The sequence below is a fragment of the Protopterus annectens genome, chromosome 2.part0 (assembly GCF_019279795.1).
Source record: "Protopterus annectens isolate FY-2018-M chromosome 2.part0, PAN1.0, whole genome shotgun sequence".
NCBI lineage: Eukaryota > Metazoa > Chordata > Ceratodontiformes > Protopteridae > Protopterus > Protopterus annectens.
Genome location: NC_056728.1, coordinates 1849728774 through 1849754303, shown reverse-complemented (window position 1 = coordinate 1849754303; position 25530 = coordinate 1849728774).

The following is a 25530-nucleotide window of genomic DNA, read 5'->3' as shown; positions in this document are numbered from 1 at the left end:
TTTTCCCCCCCAGGTTTTAAGGGCCATTTTGGTTTGAATGAGGGATGTATTGGCAGTATAAGTGTGCACATAGATGGGGTTGAACGCTGTGTACTGTCGATTGGAGGACCAATGACAGACCCTGTCAGACCTTCCTGTGCCACAATACATGTCTTATCATCTCCACTATTAGTGGCAGTGACATCAGGTTCCCTGCTACAATCAGACACCCCTAACTCAGCACCTGTGGAAGAAAGACAGGAAACACACTTCACAATCTGTACATGATGTTAGCACACATGCACACATGAAGACATGCACACATGCACACATGAACACATGCACACATGCACACTTGCACACATGCACACAAATACACTGCTCACCACAGCACATACACACACACACCAGCAATCCAACACATACACAATAGTGGGTGAAGGTGGGTGACAGTATCACAAGGCAAACAGTCACCTCACAAGTGTCAGCATGCAGAATATGTGTTGCTCAAGGCCATGCAGTGCAAGTGTAGACGACCCTATTTAATGACATTATACATGGCTTTGATGCATGTGTGTAGTTGTTCAGTGATTGTCTACACCCTGGAACACAATGTGTACATGGGCACAACATTGCTGTGCAAGTATTATCTGCTCTGCAATGTCCTGTGCATCATCACTCAATGGTATACATACCATGGCTGCATGTGTTATCTGTGTGACACATAGATTGCCATGTCTGATTACAGTGTCTGTGTCCATAGCAAATAATAGTTGGCACAGGTGTAGCAAATGCATGCAATGTACAGACATGGAATGAGTGGTGCATGTAGACGTGAAGGAATCCCAATGCTCAACATGGCCATTGTACAGTGGTTAAGGTGAGTGTGGGACATATTGCAGATATGTCGGTGCCAGCCATGACATGGCATGCTACATGACTGCAACATTAAACAACACACATACTCAATGTGTGTCATGTGACCTATACACCCAATAGCATTCCAGGATATATATATGTGACTCTTTGTACAGATGGCGACAGCTGTGCATATTGTGTATACTGGCATATGTAAGCACACACACAACATGCTATGCATATTGTGTATAGGTGCATATGTTTGCACAATGAGGTGCAAAGCAAAGACCGCTATGTGTAATACTGTGGTCACTGTAACTAGATGGGGTGTAGTACCATGTGCCGTCATCATTATCATCATGCATCTTGTGGTCACTCATGGCTACTACTGTGTGACAGACCACTGCCTAGCATGCTGTATCTGAACTGCAGTGCCGTGGCTACATTCACTATTACACAGCCACTTTGTACATGGGTGTATGAGGTGCCCAATATGGAGCATTGCCTAACATGACTGTGTTATGTGTTGAAGAGTGTTGCACAGCCCCATGATAGGCCTTTACCCCTGAGTGTGTGTGGATGATGTGGGATACTGAAGTGTGACCTTACAGCGGGTGTGTGGTTACGCCATATGTAGCATGTCTTTGTGTACTGAGTATGATAAACGTGTTATGTTGTGTACAGGTGTTGCAACTATGCCTATCCAATGTGCAGTACGGGGTTGCCACAACTGTGTCTTATGCTCTGTGTATTGCATGTCAGTGAGGCAGCTACTGACATTACTGAGCTGTGCAACGTCTTACAGCAAACATGTATGGCATGCATTATGCGTAGGTGTGTTACGTGTACATGGCCTACACCTCACCTATGACATGCATATTTCATTACCAACATTGCAGTTATAACACACTCACCAGCATGGATCAGCTGCCCTGCTGTCACACCAGAGGGACCTACAAGAATATGAGAGAGTTTGTCAATGGCCACAACTGTGGCATTGCTACAGTGGGTATGCTAAACTGCAGTATAACAACAGTCAACAGTCACAGGTGTAGAGATATTATTTGAAATATCAGTATTGCACAGCACTAGGCAGCAGAACTGCTAAACACACAGTACACATCTCATGTAGACATAATCTAACAAGACAGTTAACTGTCATCTACAGATAGGGCATGTTACCTGCTTGCTCCAGGTGGACGTGCTGTGTGGCTCCGGTATCCATGACAACACATGTCAGAGGTTGATGTTGCTGGGTCCAGGAGCCACGACGCTTAGGAGCAGCTCCTCCACTCTGGTGAGGGAGGGATGAATGGCCACCCCACCACCTGTGGCAAGCTGTTGTCTTTGGATATCAGATGCATGCTGCCAGACATGTCTAATTAAATCACTGCAGTGATGGCGTACCTGCTCATGTGTCCAGTTATGCATGCCTATGTCATTTACCCGACGAACAAGTTCCTGCCACAGTGCAGTCCGCTCCTGCTGGTGCTGGCTGCTTCTGGAGAACAGCATCGTGTACTGCTGCAATAGGCTTTACAGTATCACCTCTTCCTCATCCGCTGTGTATGATGGGTTGCGTTGGTGGGCCATCTGGCTGAAAAAGATATGAACAACATGTGTGAGCGAGTCCTGTGGCACACGTTACACCTTTAACCACTGATATCACTTTACTGACATATATACCATCCTATTGTCTGTCAGAGGTTACACACATTGAATACCACTTATTGGTTCTCAGGCCACAATTAACTAACAGTGCCTGGCACACTCTATATATCACACCACTATACAACAGTACCCGACACACTGTTTGTGACACATTGCACAACCTCAAGACAGGGGTGTATATCACACCAATGCACGAACAGAGATGTCATCCATTGCAATGGATGTAAAGTACAGGTACAGTAGTACCAGTCAAACACCCTAGTCATTGATGCCATAGCCCTGCCTAACAGATGTGTACAGTTGTTACTATAGGTGGCATACTGCTGTAACAGAGTATATATGTTGCTGGATACACACGTATACCCTGTAACACACATATGATTGCAGCCATTGTACAGGCATAATTACACACACATCAGACAAACATACAACTCACCATTGTATGCCAGCACAGATGAGCATTACCTGTGTACCATACAGTACTGTGTGCCACTACTTACACACCCTTATGCCTGAATTTTGTCCTCTGTGCAGACTACAGGAAACACACATGACAGTGTCTCCAAGCAATGTGAACACACACCATACTGTGCTGTTTAGGCCTACAGCTTCAGGTAGTACTACAGTTCATATGGGAGTTGGATTCACCAGCAGTACCACTCACTAAGCATACATGTATTGCTTTAGCCTACAATGAGACACCACATTCATCAACAAGGAACTACGTCACATCATATGCTGTACTACTATGTCTGCCTAACAGTACATTACACATCATTTGCTGTCCTCACAGCTAGGATAGACACTACCATGTCAGATACAACTTCACACTAAGCTATCACACCTTTACAGACCTTGCACACATTCAGTGTTACACTTATTCAACCTCACATAGCAGGTATTGCATTGAGTACATGTGTGAGTGCATAGTGTCATAGGTAGGTAATATGCTGTTGGCCCTAGGGCCTACAGAAGCCTAGCCATATGCTTCCCTGGCCTTTGACACACATGTACTTTGATTTCACTTGCCCCTGCCAACCAGAACCACAGAGGTGTTTCCTGGGGTGTATTACCAATCTCCCACGCAATCATCAGGGGTATTTATGACAACTGCTAATGAGGAGCCTTGTTTGCTATTGCTAGGTGGTCTATTCCAGTCAGTGTATGGCATATCTCTGAGATGGGAACCTATCCCTCCAGCATGTGCTGTTTAGTGAGCTGACAAGGTTTAGGGCCCCAGAGCGTGTATCCCGGAGGGATTGTGATATGTTGCCATGGTGGTTGTCACCCAGCTATGGGTGTGACATACCTCTGTATGTCCGGCAGAGGTCACCTCTGTTTGGCCAGTAGGAAATACAGTGTAGATGTGGTTTTGTGAGTCAGTCTGCATAGGGCATCTGTTCGTGGCCAGTATTACCCTTTTGGAGGTATGTCTGTGGCCTTTTCACCTGGTGTAGTTGTCATGTGAGGTACATACCACACAGGGCATTGTGATGAGTAGAGGGGAACACTGCCTATATTTCTAGAGATGACACACCTGTTGTCATGACACATACCGCACAGACTGTCTTCATCAAAGCAGAGGCCACTGTCTACCTGTGTCCCATGTTCCCTTATCACACCTTCACTGGTAGGTAGATATCTACCTATGTGGTAGTTAATGGGTACAGTGTTTTGTAAAGGAGGAATGGCACTGCAGTATCAACATCTGTCTACAGTCCATGCCTTGGTCACCACACACCTGTTGCAGTACATATGACCCCGTGTCTCTCCCTCTCTCTATATATGTATATATATATAATATATATGCATATCTATACACATACTTGTACACATCCATTGCTGTACACATGGATGTACATATAGGCACATGTACAGTCCACCTTTCATGGTGGGAATATCACTTATGCAACAGTTGTGGGATATACAGTTATGTTATTATATTGCACAGTGTTGTGCAGAATGCATGTGGGTGTCCTCAGCCCATGTAGCATTAGCAGGCCTCACTGGCTGCAACACAGATCTGACAAATCAGTCCCACAGCATTTAACCACCACATGACATATATCAGCACTGCATGCTATTTTCTAGGCCACACACTACGACCTACATAGATATATGCACATATCAACCTTCAATGACAGATATCTGTCCACCCTTCACTAACAGTTGCAGTATGGCTCTTGCCCTAGGCACATGTGCAGATACAGATAGATACATACTGCTGCCACACATGGATGATTTGCAGTGTGTAGAGTACTCTTCAGGAACATCTACTACATGCCAACACATACATGTGAGTTACATACCTTACCTTTGTATTTTCCTGCTTTGTGTGTTACGGTTTTGTAGGTTTTTATTATTTTTTTTGGTTGTTTGTTTTGGGTTTTCCCCCTCTATTTTGGTTTATGTCTCAGTTTCTCTCTCTGTTGTGTCTCTGTCTCTGTCTGTGTATGCGTCCATGTCTCTCTCTCTCTCTATCTCCCAGCACCTGCAATGATAGAATTGCATGTGTGGAGTGCAGGTACAGCCTGTTTTTCTAGGTATATGCACTTGTGCATGTGACAGCCTCTGCACCAATTGCTGCCCACCATTCAGTAATTGCATGTAGCCTGCTGTGTGGTGATTGCATTACTCACTGTGATTCCAGCCCACTGCTATAAAATGCTAGGTTAGGTAGGTGTAGCCCTTTCAGCTTTCCAAGGTAGGGCCCATGCTTGTTTGCTCTGGATACTGTTGTGTCAGTCAGAAGATTGGTATATGTCTCTTATCTGAAGCTAGGGTTGTAGCCAGTTATATGCATGTTGTACTCAAACCTGAATGTTGCTGCTTCCAGTACACACTTCTCAGTGTAGACATGTACTCACCCCTCCAAATGCTAACACAAGATCCATGGGAGTATGTACTTTATTTCTGACTAACACAATTAACTGCCATACAGATGTGGTTATTGCACTGTATTCCTGTGGCATATGCAGTTTTTCTGAACTGCTATACTGTAATTATTACTTTACTCACTTCTGAACAGTTTGTGGTTTGTTTGTGTTAACATTAGCACAGGCTGCTCAACACAACTGGACATAGTTCAGTACTGAGTATGCCTACCTACACCCTGGTTTTTGCCTGAATACACAGGTGTGTTGTACCTTTGGGTAGGGGTGCAGAACTGCAAAGAGCATTTTTTATTATCATGTGAGATTTATCTTACTGAACATACAGGGTTGCTGTGTACCTGTTAGTCTATCAAGGCAAGTAGTCTGTGCAGCTCACACCTGTGGATATATCCAGATGGTAGCTAGAGGTTAGCCTATTATACTTTGTCTGTGCACCACACCAGTCTTTTCAGCAGTGGCACATTGGCATTGTCACAGTTGTTTGCTAACAGTACATGGATACATCCTGTGATATTTCTGTGTTGTACTCCTACATAAGGGCATGCTTGTGGAACTCCTTCCAAAGCTGTTTGCAGAGTGTGTAACAGCAGTAATGCTGATATGCCTGTGTGTTTCTGCCTCTGCCAGGCCTCAGATACTCTCAGGTATATATTTGAATGGCCTCAGTGAAAGGTACATGTAAGTGAGATACACCTGCAATATATTACTGACATATTGCAGTTGAGACTTTCTTGGGAATCAGAGCATATGTATAAGTACACCTTTTCTGATGTGCAAGCAGTGTCTACTCTCACCTATTGACATTATTCACTACGTTTGATTCCACACTTGTCTGCCTACAGTTAGTACTTTTCAGAGTGATTCAGTGGGGCACAGCTAACATTGTTTTACAAATCAGGGACATCCCTGTAAAGCAGTCACAGTTGGGGAGTCTGGCCTTTGCCCTATTCAACTTTGCCAGTATTTATCCTGGTCTGATACTGTGTGGTGTTTGTAAGGTGCTACTGTAACATTATTCCCTGCTAGGATGGCTGGTTCTCCTTTCACAGTCATGTCATGCAATTCCACAACTGCTGGTAAAGACCCACAGAACAGGATTTGTGTTATACCATTCCTAATTTCCATTTACATTCCCTCATTGTAATGCATGATATATTTATTTCAGAACCAAGATATTTGTGTATTTGCTGTGGCTTAGTGGTAATTCATGCAGTCTATTGTGTCAATGGTCTGGGGTTCGAGACTGGCAGAGGTTTTTTCTTTTGCTGCTCAGCAGAACAAGGGCCCTGCCATAGAGTGACTAAGGCACTTTTAAGCAGTTGTAAGCAGGTTTGCGCGACGCTTAGCAATACTAAGCTAAGCGCACACATGCGCACACTCGCTTAATCCCACTTACTACTGTTTAAAAGTGCTTACTCCCGCTAACCCCCGTGCTAATTTCTTTGAAAGAAAAGAAAATGGGGAGATAGGAAAGTGGTGAAAAAGGGGGCACAAAGAGGGACAGACAGTAGGTAAACAAGCTCGGGATGTGCAGGATGGGTGTAGGGAAGGTCCATAGCTGCCCATTTCTTTACCAGAAACAGTTGTGCATATGCAATAAATTTGGAGTGATATTTGAAACCTTCCACCCCTGGGAGAGGGGAGAGGACAAAAAAGTATGTTGTACTGCCAATTATAATTATCAGTTTACATGTCCAATGGACATGTGTGTGAAATGGGCAGCTATGTATGGGGCGTAATATTTTTGTGGGTATAGATTGCCCTTTTTTTTTTTTTTGTTTTTTTCAGGTGAGAGTGGGAAGTGAGGTAGAGGAAGTAGGTATGTCCGGGGAGGTAAACAGACAAGACAGAGAAGACGTATACAGGGGTGGTGTATAACACATGGGGTGGGTGAACACAATTGATGGGGTCGGATGTTTGGAAATCGCAAGCTCATTAGCCCACAGATGGTAACAGTGGAACTGAGATCCCCACCCATGGGCAGTCACCACTGCACCTTCACAGCCCCGAGGGTGGCTGTGCTGGGGGATGCATAGGACAGGCAGGCTCACCCGTGAGACATGCCACTCTCGCCTTGAGCTGGTGTAGGGGATCAGTGACTGAACGCTGGATCTCCCTACGCACCACAACCCAGACCCTTCGAAGGGTGACAGGTGGCCCTTCTCCACCCATGCTTGCATGGGGGGGATGAGCCCCATCCCCTGCAGCACTTCCACCCGAAGGTGGCACAGGACCAACAGAGGAGGGGAGCCCGGGCTGGGCACCGGACCTGCTGGTGCCAATTGCACTCGCCAGCTGAGAAGGGACAGGTGGGTCCGCTGGGACCGGCCTTCCCATACGTTCTGTGATTAGGTGTGTTTAATTACAACATAAACAACAGCATTCCAGATTAGTTGTAACAGCATGCAGTAATATTCCCATTAACCCAACACACCAAGGTTCCAACAGTTGAACAGCAAGCATAACACATGCATTTATTGAACCACAGTGGATATTCCAACAGCATGCAGGGATGTTTGGTAGCAACAGGCCACCATGATTGTGGTGTTTAAACAGGGCATATGCATCAACGTGAATGCAAATATTTATAGAACAATAGGACATATGTCCCAACAAATATTTAAGATTACATATACCCATTGAGGTGTGGAATTGCATGGTTTATGCACATACAGTAGGGTGTAGAAAAAAACCTTGGTTAACATCTTTTAATTACCTTTTAGTCTACACTACATTCCTAGTGACTGCAGGTGTATATCCCCTACATGTATTATTACACTTGCCACCATACATTAGGTTGTGTAATGGGTTTGGCTAGTTCAATATATGCCTGACCTATATCTGACATACTAACTGTCCAGGATGTAGATGTTACTGCTACATATTTTTGATTGCATTTCTATTTCTTTATCTACATATCTGGGATGTTTTCACATGATATTTTCACTTCGATTTGTACAGAACCCTGCATTTCTTGACACACGCTCACATTTCTGGGGAAAAAAAAACATGCTACACGTGTGCCAGATTTACTTATGCATGCCAGCCAGTAACTGACTGTTGCGGACTGTATATATGCTTCACAGCTACTAGCACTTCCATCACCCACTTTATATGGGACTGCACAACTCTGGGTTGCCAGCACTTTTTCAAACAGTACTATTTGTATAATGCAAGGGTACAACAATATTTCAAACTCTGTGACACAGACACACTCCGGGTTTTAGATCTTTATTAATGACATTACACACTTTTCCACAAGCTCACTCCTTTATTTGTTTTAACGGTGCATATGGCAGACATGTTCAAGACATATTATACCTTTATTAATAGGTTAGAACACTCTTTTTTCAGGCTTACTCACTTATTTTATATGACAGTGCCTGCAGAGATATTATTCCAGACATACGTTACCTTTCTTAATGGGTTACTACACTCTTTTTCTGCCTCTCTGACAGTACATGCAGAGGACTTATTCAGGCAATTTTATGGCTGTATTATTGGACTACAACACTTTCTTTCATGCTCTCTCCCATATTTTATATAACAATATATGCAGAATAATCACTGACCTGCCTGGTGGCGCAGCCTATCAGCATAGGCTTGCTGATTTGCAGCACAGTCACCTGCAGCTATAAAGTAAATGAAGGGATATTGAGACATACCTATCCATTATACATACTCAATTATCAATTCTTACATACTGCATTCCATGGCTACATACTCAGTTGTGAGGCATCCTGCATCCCACGGGCCTCCTGTATCCATTGGTTCAGGTGGTCCTGCTTCCATCTCTTCAGGTCTGCATGGTGGTGACAGACATGCTCACCAGTCTGAGGAATGCCTGTGGCACTGGTGAGGTCATGAGCTAACCGGTTTCAAGCCTCTGCCTTGTACTCCGTCCCTTGGAACTGGCCCTGCAGGAGTCTTGACTCATGATGGTGGACAAGGAGCCAAACCATGTACTTCGACTCCTCGATGCTCCAACTTTGCGCTCGGAAGCATGTTCCCTTTCCGACACCAGCCATTCTAACTGCAGATGTGAGCTACAATCAGTTATGGCATGTATTCCTGCCTATGGGGCTTAAATATGCTGCATTTCCCACACTTTTTTGTGATTGGCCATTTTTTTTAATTCTCAGCTGACTGCAGACATGCTTAATAATGGATAAACTACCATTAGTAAGTATATGTATTTTAACAGTGGCTGTTTCCTCTAAGTTGTCATGGGTTAGTGGTTTTGTACTTTGCTTCTGATGCACAGAGTCCTGGGTTCAAACCTTGTCATTCATTTTATTTTCATACTGTCCAGACAGGCTAGGGGGTGTGGCTGCATTTAAGCAACTTTGCTCTACGTTGCTCCTCAGTGCCCTGGTTGGTGTGGCGCGCACATCCGCGCAAACACATTGCGCTGGTTAAAGTGCTATTTCGCTATGGGCACCTCTATTGCGCTGGGTTAAGCGTTATTAAACTATGGGCAACTCTATTGCGCTGGGTGAAGCGCTGCTTAACTGCAGGCAATTATATATCAGGATCATTTAAAATGTTTATTTTGTTCACTGATACATTGGACACTTCACTGCGTTTCAGTACTGTTTAAACATATTTGTCTGGTATTATTTCATATACTGATTTTAAAATAAATACGAAGGGGAGTGGTGGGACTCGAACCGTGAATGCCTCTTCTTTGTGCGAATGCTCTATTACGCTATTGCTATTTGGTGTGATTTGCATAAACATTCTTTCTTATGCTCTTCCATGTCAGAATTGCTAACTCTAGCTAAGCAATGGGCACACCCACGCATACACGCGCAAATACGGGCAGCTATTTTGGGAATTAAAAAAAATTAATTTAATGTTTTGCTTTTTATAACTGGGATGGGGGTTTACAATATCAGGGAGTGTGGTGTTGGGTACAGGGACATTTGAGCGGACTCGCTCTTGTGTATTTTCTTTTACTTTTCAAACACTTGCAGGGGCGTGGACATTTAGACTGCTTGGCAGTCGGACACGCACCCTGCTTTCTTGCACAGTCCATGTACAACTTACGGTTGAGTCAGCATGCCCTCATGCATATTCATGGCATGCTGACATCATACCGTTCAACTGCAGCCTCCGAGTAAGACTTATTAAGTCTTACATGGAGGATTCGTGAATCCGTGGGAAAATCTTTCCATAACTTTGTTAATGTACAATGCACTTTGACAACCATTTCTCATTACTTACAGATTACTTGCAGGTTTGTTTAGTGCGCTATTGCTACTTCAGTACTCCCTTCTGCACTGAGCTATTCTGAGCTTACTGTGGTACATTTACATATTACAATGTTATCTGCATGTTTAAACTGATATCAGTGTAATGAACCAAAATCGGAAATTTTATAGAATTTGGCCCCGAGTTGGTGACATGTCTTTCTAGGAAGTAAAAAAACTTCTACCAATGCATTTAACTTGGAGGTTGTGAGGCACTGTGAGTCTTGTCTTTCATGATGTCACAGAAGATATTTTCAGTTCCAAGAAATATTTCATCAAATTAAAATGCGAAAATAACACTTTTTACAGAAAAAGTATATAATTTGGCATTAAATATGGCAATGAAGTCATACCCAATTAATATCAACTCTCACATATGCATAACATTTGAAGAAGACACAAAAACTTCCTAAAATAGAACAGAGCAGTTTTAGGCAACATTTTCTTCACTCTAAGAGGAGAGATCAAGTGAATCCCAAACTGCTGTGTGGTGGGAAAAAGAGTGTAACCTGTACAGAATGCAGAACTTTAACTAAGGTGTGGAAGGGGTTGGCTACTGCAGGCACAATATGTTAGGGGATGCAACCCACAGGTGCCAATAAGGTACAAGAGGAGTACCGGCATTCATGTAAGAAGCCATAGGCAATATTGCAGCTTCTTAAATGAATGTTTGTAGTAGCTTAGTGTTATCAACTGTAGCAAGGGGGTTGCATTAGCTCTTGGGACAGTTTTTATTAAATATGGTAAGGTGTTTACTGAAGCTTTTGCTAAAGTTTCTCCATTTATTACTACTTGCAGCAAGGAGCTTGTATGCTCTTTGGTACAGCTGAGACTTCCATTCAGTTATTTTTTATGTATTTATTTGTTTTACTTGGGTGATCAGGAGACCAATCTTGGGTTGAGGGAGACTATCCAGCACTTCAGATGACCCAGCTATGGGTCAGATAGAATGCATTCTTTCAGACTTCATCTAAAGAAATGTTATTGCTATTGAACAATTCTACTGTCAGCTGCAATTTCTCACAGCAGCATCAACAAAAAAATCATCCTTTGGAACTGTATCGCACCAAAGAAAACTGCATTTTATTTATTTATTTATTTACATTTGTTGACAGGGAGTGTCCGACTGGACATAGGTCCATTTTTAGCAGAGGCCCGGGGAGAAAAGCTCCACAGTTAAAGTATACAGACAACAGTCACATTGGATTTACATAGCAATTAACAATTTGATCAACATAGCTATTAACAATTACAAACATAGTTACAGATGAAGAACATAGTACATCAGTAGACAACTAGAATCTTTATCATCTATGAAGTACATAACAGACATTAACAATTCTTACAATAAGAAGTTCCTGCTGTATAGAAAGTAGTTAGGCTTATGAGCATCTGAGCTTGCTATAATCAAGGTAGTTAGTGGGGTGGAAAGAAAGGTAGTGGGTGTATGCGTTGGGTGATATTAGAGTGGGAGTTGCAAGGGCATAGACAGCATGTTTTTAGGTGTGCTTTTAGTAAAGTTTTGAAGTGGGTGCATGATGGTACGGAGGTAATTGTGGGTGGGAAGGAGTTCCATAATTTGGCTATGGCACAAGGGAATAGTACTTCTCCATCAGAGTTATGGGCTTTAGTGACCTGCAAGTGATTTTTGTTGCTGGATCTTAGTGGTCTGGTGGTGCGATAGTCTTGGAGTAGATTCTGGAGGGATGGGACATTTAGTGGATGGTTTACTAGTTTGTGGGCAGGTGAGAGTTGATACCATTGAAGGAGGTGAGGGAGTTCAAGCCAGCCCAGTTCAGCAAGTGAGAGACAATGGTGACTACGGTAGAATGCCCTGTGGCAAATTTGGCAATTTTGTTGTAGCAGGTCTCTAACTTGTTTAGAAAGCATTGCCTTAGGTTGGTATATATTGGAAAGGCATAAAGTAGGGTGGAGAGAAGGTGGGAATTTGCTACTGAAATCTTTGCTGCTTTGGTGAGAAGTTGCTTATTTCTGTATAACACTCCTAGTTTTTTTGTGGATTTTTTTATGGTCATGGATATGTGAATGTCAAATTTGAGTTTATTGTCTATTTCCACTCCTAGCAATTTGGTGTGTTCTGTTGGGTGTATAGTGGTGTATTTTGCTGTAATGTTAAAGTGAGAGTTGTTTTGAGTATGTTTGGTGGGTTGGAAGATGAGTAGCTTAATTTTGTTTGGGTTGAGTATTAATTGAGCATCGGATAACCAAGTTTCTACAGAGGAAAAGGCTTCCTGTGTGACTTTTTGCAGTTTGGGTAGGGACTGGGCTGAGCAGATGATGGTTGAGTCATCTGCATATTGTATGAGTGTGCCATGTTTGGTGGCAGAGGCTAGATTATTGGTGAAAATAGAGAAGAGTAGGAGTCTAAGGATGGATCCTTGGGGAACACGAATAGAGACAGCTAGTTGGGGAGATATGTCATTCTGCGATACAACGGATTGTTGGTGGTCAGACAGGTAACTCTGAAACCAGATGGTGACTGATTGAGAGAAGGATAGGTTATTGAGGACAGAGATGAGTTGTTTGTGTGGGGCCATGTCAAATGCTTTAGATAGGTCTAGGAAAGTAGCAGAGGAGAGATAGCCATTGTTTTTATGTTGAAGGACAGTGTTAGTAAAAGAGAGTAAGGCAGTGGTGTTGCTATGGTTTGGTTGGAAACCATGCTGAGTATTGGAAAGGAGGTTGTTAGTAAGGAGGTAGTCTGAGACCTGAGAGTGAATTGCATCTCTCTAGTATTTTGGAGAGTGGAGAGAGAATAGCTAGGGGGCGGTAATGGTTATTTCTGTGGAGGGGCCACCTTTGTGAAGGGGAATTATATGTGATACTTTCCATAGTGTGGGAATGTAATTTTCTGACAGAGATCGGTTAATCAAGATGGATACTGGGTAGGTCAGAGCATCAGCTGCAATTTGTAGGTACTCACTTGGGAGGTTGTCTGCTGCTAATTTGATGGGCTTAAGTTTAGTTAAGAGTTTTTTTTTATGTTGGAGGTAAGAACAGGAGAAAAAGAGAAGACAGTGGAGAGATTACTAGTTGAAGGTGTGGTTTGGAGGGGAGGGGGTTTTGTTGTCTAGCTAGTGATATTATGGTTTGTGTGAAGTGTGTGTTGAATGAGGTAGCAATATTTTCGGAGAAGTGAGGGATGTTAGGAGGAGGGGTACTGACTTTACCTGGGTGGAGGATGGAGTTTATGGAGGACCAGAATTGTTTGGGGTTGTGTTGGGAGGAGACTAGGGCAGACTGGTAGCACTGGAATTTGTCCTGTTTTATTAGCTTTTTGACTCTTTTGCGTAGTTCTAGGAATTTCTGTCTATTTGGGGGGGTTTTGGTTTTGCGCCAGTGCTCCCAGGCTTTATCCCCTGTTTATCATTTCTGACTTAGTGGTTTTCTGTAGCCATAGGGAGGGTTGTGCTTTGGTTCTGGAAAGTCTTATGTGGGCATGGTAATTAAGGATGCTCAGGAAGGTAGTATTAAAAAATTCAACTGCGTCATCAAGACTGAGGTACTTCAGAGGATTCCAGTTACATTCTTTGAGGGATGAGATGAATATGAGTGGGTTAAAGTTTAGATTTTTACGTATTTGATGGTAGATGACAGGTTTAGCTTGGTATAGGTGTTTTTTGAGTAGGAATGTTGGGGAGTGATCACTGAGGCTATCTGATAAGCAGCCTGTTATATATGACTAGGGGCTCTTACTGACTAGTATCCAATCCAGGGTAGTGTGCTTGTTGGAGTTTTTATTTATCCTGGTTGGTGACTGGACTAGTTGGGTGAAGCCATGAAGGTTTAGATGATGGGTTGGATGGTTGCCAGAACAGGATTGCCAGTCAATATTGAAATCACCTAAAATTATAGTTTCTTGGGGAGACAGTGGGTAGACCAGCTGAGGAGGTTTTCTAGTGGAGGGATGTTTTGGCCAGGTGGGAAGTAGCATCCAATTATGTTGATGGTTTTATTTTGGTTTATTTTTAGGTTGGTATATACTATTTCTTCATTGCCTATTTGTGGAGCTGATGATTTTAAGATCTGAATGTTTAGATGCTGTTTAAATATTATAGCTACACCGCCTCCTTTCTTGTTTAGCTGGTCTACTCTTAGTATGCTGTAACTGGTAGGGAGGATTTGCTCACTGGTAATGTGAGGTTTTAGCCAGGTTTCTGTCAGGATGACTATATCTGGGAAGTACAAGTCTATGGTGGCATGGAGTTCATGGACTTTGTTGGATATACTTCTAATATTTAGGCTTAGTAGAAGGAAGTCACTTGGCTTTCTATTGGCTGTGATTTTGGAGAAGTGGTTTCTATTCTGATTATGAGGAGTGGGGTTGGAGATGGTATGGCCAGGGTTGGGGTGGATGTCTCCACTTAGGGCTAGTTTTGATATGCATGAGGTTATTAGTTTTCTCAGTTTTTGAATGTGTTTGTTTATTAGGGAAACTTTATGATTGTGCTCTGTGGGTAATAGGTATGGTGGGAGGGTTGCTATGTTAAGTTGTAGGGATGCTTTATGTTTGAGTAATATAGCTGATAGAATATGTGGGGTGCATAGGGATGATTCTTGAGTTGGTGGGAGGGGGATGAGTGAGGGTGAGACATGAGTGGTGGTGTGAGTAGTAGTGCAGTGGTAGTGGTTGAGTGGGGGAATGATGGAGTTTTGGTAGGATGTAAGAAGTGCATGCAGTGAGCATAGGTATGGTATGCTTATACATGTTAGCTGAGGAGGAGTGATAGTAGTGGGAGGATGGAGGAGGTAGTGTTGGGTTTAATACCATATTTGGCTGTTGGAAAGATGGGAGGAGTTTGTGTGGGTAATAAAGGTAGGACCATAGGGAGTGGGAGGGTGTAAGGGGCAGGGTGGGGAGCAAAGCTGGCAGAGACCCTGTTAGTTGCTCTAATGAGGGGGCTGGAAACAATCAGATAACAGAGTAAACTGATAAAAGAACATATGATAGTGAATGTGGAGACTCAGGTAGGTACCCTGTATTTCCGTGAACTATCAGTTAGCTGTGCCCCAGTTCAGGCAGTTTTAGTATGTTTTATGGCAGGGCTGAGCATAAGGTGCTCAAAGGGTGGTTGTAGTTTTAAAAATGGTGCCTGCCACAGGTAATATTTATTAACTGGGAAAGGGAAGGGGGAGGGGGAGAACAAGGGTGTGAGCAGACAGTTATTTTGTATTGCTGCTAAGGAGCCAAAGCAAAGACAAGTTTGTGTTTAAGAAACAATCAGAATTGACCAAGGACTGCTCTGAAGCTGTAAGTAATTTCTTAACCATTTCTCAGGTGGAAAAATAGGATAACCTTGTATCAGTAGGCTACTGTGGTCTTAATTTAAATTAACAAACACACAGTATTTGATCAGTTATGGATACTGTTTGCTAACATAAGGGAATAAAAGAGAAAAGTGCTTACAAGCCAAAGCAGAGTGCTCTCCAGGGGATAATGAATATTGGCTCAAACAGGTAGACACATACTCAAAGTTAACTTTAGCTGTTTGTGTTTGCAGACAGTTCAGACCCGGACTGCGCTTTTCTTATAACAGTGTATCCAATGGTTGGATAAAGATAAAGGTGGTACCGTAGCTGAATACTTAAGAGTGGTGTTAGATCTAGAAAAGAAGAGTACAGAGAGGAGTAAGCGCTTTTGAGATGGTAAAGATATAAAGATTACAAAAAACAAACTGAGCAAATAGCTATTGCATACAGGAAAATATGTCTTGAATCAACTACTAGTATATGCAGACACTGAGCCAATTGGAGAAACACATCAGTGAGAAGGGACCTCAGCTGACAGTTATGCAGTCACAGATAAAAATATAGCCAGCAGCACTCTGTCCTGGGTCTTTAATGTGATTCCATACACCAGTAATATCACAATTATATAGAAATACTTAGACACCAGTATGAGCTGTCTACACACAACACATATACATGAATAACATTAGTTAACAAGGTGCAGCTATGCAAATAGACTATACTAAAAACAACTTGGTGCAGACAAACACAATGATGCATGCCATAGTAACTTCCAGTAATAAAACATAAATCATATTAGATGTCTAACACAATTCAACATAAATAAGCATATACAGTTGTAAAACACTTACTGGAGAGACACTGAGCTCCTCATGGGGCCTGTAGCAGAGTGGGTTGTAGTTTTAAAAATGGTGCCTGCCGCAGGTAATATTTATTAACTTTGGGATTGGCTTAAGGTAATAAACAGGGAAAGGGGAGGGGAGAACAAGGGGGTGAGTAGGCAGTTCTTTTGTACTGCTGCTAATGAACCAAAGCAAATACAAGTTTGTGTTTAAGAAACAATCAGAACTGACCAAAGACTTCTCTGAAACTGTAAGTCATTTCTTAACCATTTTTCAGGTGGAAAAACAGGATAACCTTGTATCAGTAGGCTACTGTGGTCTCAAGTTTAAATTAACAAACACACAGTATTTATCATTTTGCTAACAGAAGGGAATAAAAGAGAACATGGAAGATTGGGGGGTGGGGGGTTACAAGCCAAAGCAGAGTGCTCTCCAGGGGATAATGATTCAAAAATCCATGCATAATCTAAAAAATGTGAATCACTTTGATAGCAACCTGAATATTTAATTGTAGAATGTTAGTAATACTGTAGAACATCTCCATGTTTCAATCTTATATGGGAAAACAAAAAGAAAGAAGAGCTACTCATTTTATGTATTTCAAAAAACAGTTCAAAAGTAGGTGTGATGAGAATTTAGAGATGTAAGTTAGGAAGATGTGAAATGGGTTGTAAAAAATACAAAATGTTATTGAAAATGTTCTTACCAAAATGAGGTATAAGGTGTCCTACCTGCCCAGTCTACTAGTCTCCACCTATGAGGTCAGTTGATGCCTTTACCCCATTATAAATTATCCTGTGTAGTGGTACATTTGATGCAGCCAGTGCCAAATTATAGAGGTAAACATCATCTACTTTAAAATGACATCTTCAGTTGAGGGTTATCCACTTTTATTCTTTTTATAGTATTTTTTTCTTCACTGTAAGCAGTTTCATATGTGTTATTGCCAGACTTCAAAACTGCCAGTGCTATATTTCTAAAAGCCAATAAATCTGCCGTCTTCAAATCACAAGAGCAGTTTAAGAAAAAAATAATGACAGCAACAAAAAAAACTCCCTGGAGATCCTTTGCAGTCTTCCTCCTCTTCTTCACAAGCTCAGACACTATTAGTATGGTATTAGAAAATGCACAGTTTTCTGGTTCTAATCCCCCAGTATCAAAGATCATGGCAAAGAAACTAGATGGTACCCATCTATGCAGTTCTAACTCAAGAAAGTGCAGACAACTATCCTTTTAAACAAATATGGTTTTATATATGGACATACACATACATACATATATATATATATATATATATATATATATATATATATATATATATATATATATATATATATACATACTGTATGCAAAACGTTCTCAGTAAGCACATTACCTTTATCTGTCTATTATCCCAAACCCTTTTAATTGACAACTATATGGTAACACAGATATAGTAAACTAAATAACTAAGCACTGGTCCACCTATACAGAGAGGAAGAAAATAATGTGTTAAAATACACATCGAAGACTCTAACAAATATCATTAATGACTCCAGTGGGGGCCTCAGAGCAGTACCAAGATTTTGGATGCTAGTCAACTGTTTGCCTCCTTTTCTCCATGATGGAAGGATCTAGTAGTGGCCAAGTAGATGTTTTTCAAGTGGAGTACCAACTACATAGTCTTGTGTCCACAACCAAGAAAAATACGCCAAACCGGTGTCTGCCAACCACCACAAATCACCAACCAACCAAAAACTGGAACTGGAAGTGAAGCAAAAGAACCTCTTCCAAAATTGGTTTTGAACATTTTAATCCACAGTAAAACACAGAAAGCCACGCAAAAAAATACACAAAACGCAGCGCTTCTCACTCCAGCGTTCATTTCGTCACTACTGGACTTCATCAGATGCTTTTCTTCTCCTTCCTGGGTCTAGTGACCAGCTATGCAGTGTGCTGATGAACAGAGACTGGAGTGGAACAGTCATGAAACTAATAAATCAATGAAGTCTCCAAGTAGGGGGGTTTGGGTTCCAGCTGCAAACTCCTTCTGTTTCTTTGGCGAGTCGACTTCTGCTCATCCTTTGGCAACAACAGATGTTTCAGCTGTGAGGGGGGCTGAAGTTTGAGTTTGCAGCTGGAACGCAAATCCTCCTACTTGGAGACTTCATTGATTTATTAGTTTCATGACTGTTCCACTCCAGTCTCTGTTCATCAGCACACTGCATAGCTGGTCACTAGACCCAGGAAGGAGAAGAAAAGCATCTGATGAAGTCCAGTAGTGACGAAAACGCTGAGTGAGAAGGCGTTCATTGTGTATTTTTTTGCGTGGCTTTCTGTGTTTTACTGTGGATTAAAACGTTCAAAACCAATTTTGGAAGAGGTTCTTTTGCTTCACTTCCAGTTCCAGTTTTTGGTTGGTTTGTGTCCACAACCAGCCAACCATGTTTGCAAGCCCATTCCACTCCACTAGAGCAGTGACTACTTCCAGTTTTTGTTTATTACAGACATGTTTGTTGTGGCCACTTTGTACCTGGAACACATCCTTACTGCCTTTAGTTTGATTTATGGAGTCAGACAACTTTTGGAAATTAATGTAAACAAGACCTTAAACTACCAATAACATATTAAAGCTGAGCATATGCTAATGAATCTTCAATGGGAATTTATTTATATTAAAATATGCATCAGTTTGTAATGCAAGACAAACTAATGTTTCCTATCTGTACATGCACAGTGAAAGTTGTCGAATATAAAGGAAGTCTCCTGAAAAATGTGCATTAGGGAGATAGATCTATATGCTCTAAAACAGTTTATGTTTTTTATAAGGTTCACAAGCGTAAAACGTGGTAAAATATAACATGATTTTGCCAAATTTGTCTAGGAAATTCAGTTTTGTTTATAAGAAACATGTCCTCATTTTGACGTTCAAGGGGTATGCACATAGAGAAATAATGGGCATATAATAAAAGCCATCATGTTGTTTTATTACCTTACGGTATACATCTTTATCTGCTTTATTGTATATAATGCCTTTGGCTAGATTCATTATACCAGCCTAATCACCTGCTCACCAGATAAATAAAAACATGGAGATAATGTACTAGCTGAGCTCCTAATGTGACAAGATACTGTAGGAGCTGATTTCAGGTATAGCACAGGGGAAAATAATGTAATTTTTAGATGGGCGGTCGGAGAGTAATCATTTTCTGGTCCCTTCATTGCTGAGTATTATTTTTAAATTTAGACAAACTAAATGCAGATTTCAGAAATTTCCCCCTTGATGTAACTTTTTAACCTGCCATGCATGTACTGTTACTGTGTTTCTATGTATTGATTTTTATTCATAACAACTGTAATAACTACCAAGGGTATAGCCACAGAATTTCATTTTGTACTCATGTGGTGTTATTGCTGCCCCTCAACCCATCTGGCAAGTAAAAGCATGACACATTACCCCTAGCACTTAACAAATGTTTGCATCACTTTCCCCTCTAAAACCATTAAAGATATATATATTTTCAATCTATGTAACGGGTTCCTATGAGTAACTCTTATCGGAGGCACTAATTTAGACAGGTGTGGATCTAGTATGGCCTATAAAAGTCAAGGTTTCTCTAAGCAATGTTTAGAAAATTGTACTCAGTAGAATACAAAGAGTATGCCTAGCTATACCCTTGTTAACTACATAATGATCCTGTAAGCTTCACTCACTAGGACCTAGATTGCATTTTAGTTTGCTCCAGAAGCTAAAAAAATACAAAACGTTGTAATGTTGTAAATCTATATATTCATTCTGAGCACTAGGAGATTGCAATTATGAACTTATTATGTGTTCGACACGCAGATGCCAAGCAATACACCACAAAGCACAAGAAGTGAATGTTGGCATCCATGTCAAGGGCACATAGTAAGGGTTATAATCAATGAGACCCATTTAGAATTCCTTCTAGAGTATGGAGCTTTATCTGCAATATATACTATCAGTTACAGGTGAAAAGAAAGTTTAAGAGTGCAATGTATTTACCATTTTTAATGTATTTTTTTTAAAGACAGTAAAATGCTTAGCACTGCCAAATAGCAGGCAGAAGCAAAGTGCCACTCTGAACAACAAAGGGTATTTGAAAGCTATTATAAAGACTTCATTGTGCCTCACTTTTTTTAGGAGTGTGACAATGTGAAGTATCAAACAGATTTTAAAGCTATTTTACCTTCTGCTACTGTCTGCTCTTATCCCCTAGCATTAAACATGGATATTAGCAACACTTAATTGTGCCTAACAAGCTTTAGTTATGCATCCCTATGCACAGTTAAGATTGTGTCTTACCCTAGGGAAATCTGGAAAGTGCTTAAGAATTTTATATTTTTCTAATTTTGCAAAGTAATTACAAAGTTCCATGGACTATGTATTGCTTGTCATTTCCAAGGTGAACCTATGGGTGTAGCCATGTATCTATGACACTGGCTTATTTTTTATACATATATATACCCTGCCATACATATTCACTGTCTTTTTGGGGTATGGAATTGGCCTCCTGCTTGAGAATATTTAGTAGTTGCACTGTTTTGGTTTCATCAGTATAATGGACTATGGTATACTGGTAATAAACTAATTGCATTGGTAACGTAAATAATATTGGGGATATTTTTATTTCAGGTATAGTCTCTCCTTCTATAACTCCTGATATTATACATTGCCATCCCTCACTGCATGGTAATAAGATGTGAAGCTTCTATTTCCTTAGTTACAATGCAAAGTTGTTTTATGACCAACAGTTTATATCTCTCGGTAAAGTCCTCACATCTCTGGTGGTTTTAGTCTAATAACAGCTTATGTACAGGTGACCAGATCAGCATTCATATGAATTAACCATATAACGTAAAATTAATTTTGCCAAACTAAAAAAAAATATTATAAAGACATTGAGGGAATACGGGTGACAGGCTAGGACAGATTGTGGATGAATGGAAAAGTACCCCATGTTTCATCAGAAAGAATAAGAGTACAGATTAAGCTATACTCATAAAGAATGGTGCGTCAGTAGTGTATGTTCAAAATAAGAAGTGCGTGCTGGAAACCTGAAGATGGATCATATGGTTTTTCAGACTCAAACATGACTTATTTTGTCCCAGTGTGTGATGCATGTTTTGTACTGTCTATGTAAAACTAATTATATCCTTTAGTGAACATACTGTTGGGAGTAATATGTTAATCAGCCATCAGCCCAGCTATATTCAGAAATGACTTGTATAATATATATCAAAGCAACAAATAAGGAGAAGAAACAGCACTGTTATGAAAGAATGTGTTGATCAGATCCTCTAACACTTAATATTAGGCATTTGCTGTCAAATGTTAAAAGCTAAGCTCCTTAGCACGGGCAGTTTTTAAATCTTGGAAATCATTGTTTAACAAGTCATGAGTGTGCTTTTACACTGCTTTGTGCAGAATAGGGACATGTACACATAGTCAGCATATGTTAATTATAAACAGCATTTATTTTTCCTATTAATTTTCTTAGGACAAAGAACGTAATGCTAAACTAAGATGTAGTGCTAGGAATTTTTGGCTAAAGAGACTGAAATGGGCACCAGCAACCCTCTGTCTCTGCTCAGTGGCAGCATCTATGAGGGATAAGTATTTTGTGAAATAGACATATCTATATGCTCTTCTTAAAGGTAGATAGACTTCACAGTCCTTTAAAATGACGAAGATGAACATGCCAAATGGAATAGACAAGGTTACCTTAATGCAGTGCTTATTCTACAAAAGCCAATGGGTAACACCGCTTTGCAGATAAAGTATGATTGTCATATAGTGCCTATAGTAACTATCTGCTTACAAGCTATGATGGGACTAAGGATAGCCAGACATGTTACTGACAGTGTATTCAAATTCTGTGAAGCTGTTTTGTTCTTGAAGGGGATTTTATCTGTCTTAATAAATCCCTGGACTCTAATCTGATGGAACCTCTAAGATTACCAATATTTGGAAATGCTATTATTAGATAAACATCTCAAATTAACTCATGCAGGAAATTATCCAACCCAGAATTCTCTTTCCTTCAATAGTTAGTCACAGGTACTTAATACTTAGATTGTAATCCAGAGAATTTTACACTAATGCCTGCACAGGAATTATGAATTTATTGTAAACTCTCTTTCACAACACTGTACTGTATGTATTACTATATATCTTTAACCCTAAATACATGTATGTATCAGTTGTCTCAAAATATTTATGCAATTTAAAACTGTATAACACTTCTCAGACTGCATACAGGAAATTAACAGCATACAAGAGTCCCCTGGGGGTCCTTTAAAGTGCATTGAATACTTGAGGACACAGAATGTAGCTCAACAGAAAGAATAATATGAGTAACCCTCATATCTGCAGATGTACTTAGGACACCCTAATATCTACAGACATACTTAGGACACCCTAATATCTGCAGGGCATGTCAGGGCCATAGCATATAAAGGTGAAGGACTGCACAATGATTTCTCATAGTTGTTGACTGAATCCAGGGTTTACTGATACTAAGTTAAACCAATGGTCTTGTGTCATTCAGGGGCAGCACAGCAGAAGGGTAGTAGTAACTATGATACAAGTACATTGTAGTAATGAATTTATATTGTAACACTGACTATAAACTTCAGAAGTAAAATCACTATCACATCTCAGAAATGGCTGGCATAAACTTTACGAACTGGTGGTAAAGCCATAAAATGCTGATGCCATTCATTAATAGACATTTGATTACAGTAGAAATTCTGACTTCATCTAGTATGCAACAAAATTATTTAATTGAAACTATTATTATATCTGAGTTAAGATCAGCAATTCAGTTACTAAAACCTAATAATGTAACACATATTGCCAGTTTGTCATGAGAAGTATATAGAGCACTGCCTTAAGGTGACATAGACAAGTTGATACTTACATTTTATAAAATATCAGCAGGTAAGAATACTTCTCAATCATAGAAACTAGCCAATACCTCTATTGCTTTTAAGCATAATTCATGCTCTATGAGATGTATAATCTACTGGCCAAGATCTTCAATCTATGTACTACCACAGTTTATTTATGTTTAGCTATTAGATAAAACTTTTGTTAAATGATATTTTGCATATGTATATTGCTTCCTTCATGAGACAGACTCAGAATAGTAATAAAAGACTTTTTCATTGTGGACAGACTTCTCAACCATACTGGATTCCTCGGTATTTACCGGTTTTGAGGTCAAAATAATGGGGTGCCATGAATTTCTGATTGGCCCCTTTAATTTCCGAATTTCCCAGGTTGTTTTTCAAAATGTTGCTGACATCATCACGTGCAGGGGTACACGCGATGATGTCAGCATCATGAGCAGACTGCCAGCCTATCGGAATTTGACTGAGGGCTGGAAGAGGTGTGTCTGTGTTTTTTTACATACAGCAACATGTTGAGTCCAGTGGTGTGCGTAATACAAACAAACCTTATTCTTCTGGTCCCGATCTCATCTGTGCTCTTCCCTCCACCTGTACAAGAGACTGTTTTGCAAGTAAGATAAGGAGCTGGCAAGTTATTGTGTAAGGAGGGAGTTTAGAGTTATTACTGGAGCTGGGAACTTGCATGTTCATATTGTGTGTGTGTTTCTTCTGGTGCCAGTCACATCTGTGTTCTTTCTTCCACCCGCACACGTGACTGCTGTTAAGTTTGGTTTTTGCAACTTGGTATTTTGAGTTTAGAGTCATTGTATTCCGAGTTTAGAGCTACTGCATATGGAGCTGGAAACTTCATATTTGGTTCTTCCGTCCACCGGCACAAGCCATGTATTGGAATTAGAGTTATTGCATATGGAAGCTTTGTATTTTGTAAGGAGTGTAAGCTGGAGCCTTCGTATTTTATAAGGAGTGTAAGTTGGAGCCTTTGTATTTTATATTGGTGTTTAAGCTAAGAGACTGTTTTGCAAGGAAGATATGCAGCTGGCAAGTTATTGTGTAAGGAGGGAGTTTAGGAGTTATTGCTGGAGCTGGCAACTTGCAATTTAGTTCATATTTTGTGTGTGTTTCTTCCGGTCACATCTGTGCTCTTCCTTCCACCCACACATAAGACTGTTGTAAGTTTGGTTCTGGCAACTTGGTATTTTGAGGTTAGAGTTATTGCATTTTGAGTTATTATGGATCTGGAAACTTCATATTTGGTTGTTCCGTCCACACAAGCCTTGGGTTAGAATTAGAGTTATCGAATATGGAGCTGGAAACTTCGTATTTTGTAAGGAGTCAGTGTAAGCTGGAGCCTTCATATTTTGTAAGGAGTGTAAGCTGGAGCCTTCATATTTTATTTTGGTGTGTAAGCTGGAGCCTTCGTATTTTATTTTGGTGTGTAAGCTAAGAGATTGTTTTGCAAGGAAGATAGCAGCTGGCAAGTTATTGTGTAAGGAGGGAATTTAGAGTTATTTCTGTAACTGGCAACTTGCAAGTTCATATTTTTTGTGTGTTTCTTCAGGTCACATCTGTGCTCTTCCTTCCACCTGCACATGAGACTGCTGTAAGTTTGGTCCTGGCAACTTGGTATTTCGAGGTTAGAGTTATTGTATTTTGGGTTATTGCATATGGAGCTGGAAACTTCATATTTTGTAAGGAGTGTAAGCTGGAGCCTTCATATTTTATTTTGGTGTGTAAGCTGAAGCCTTCGTATTTCGTGTGTGTATGTGTGTATATGTGTGTGTGTGTGTGTGTGTGTGTGTGTGTGTGTGTGTGTGTGTGTGTGTGTGTGTGTGTGTGTGTGTGTGTGTG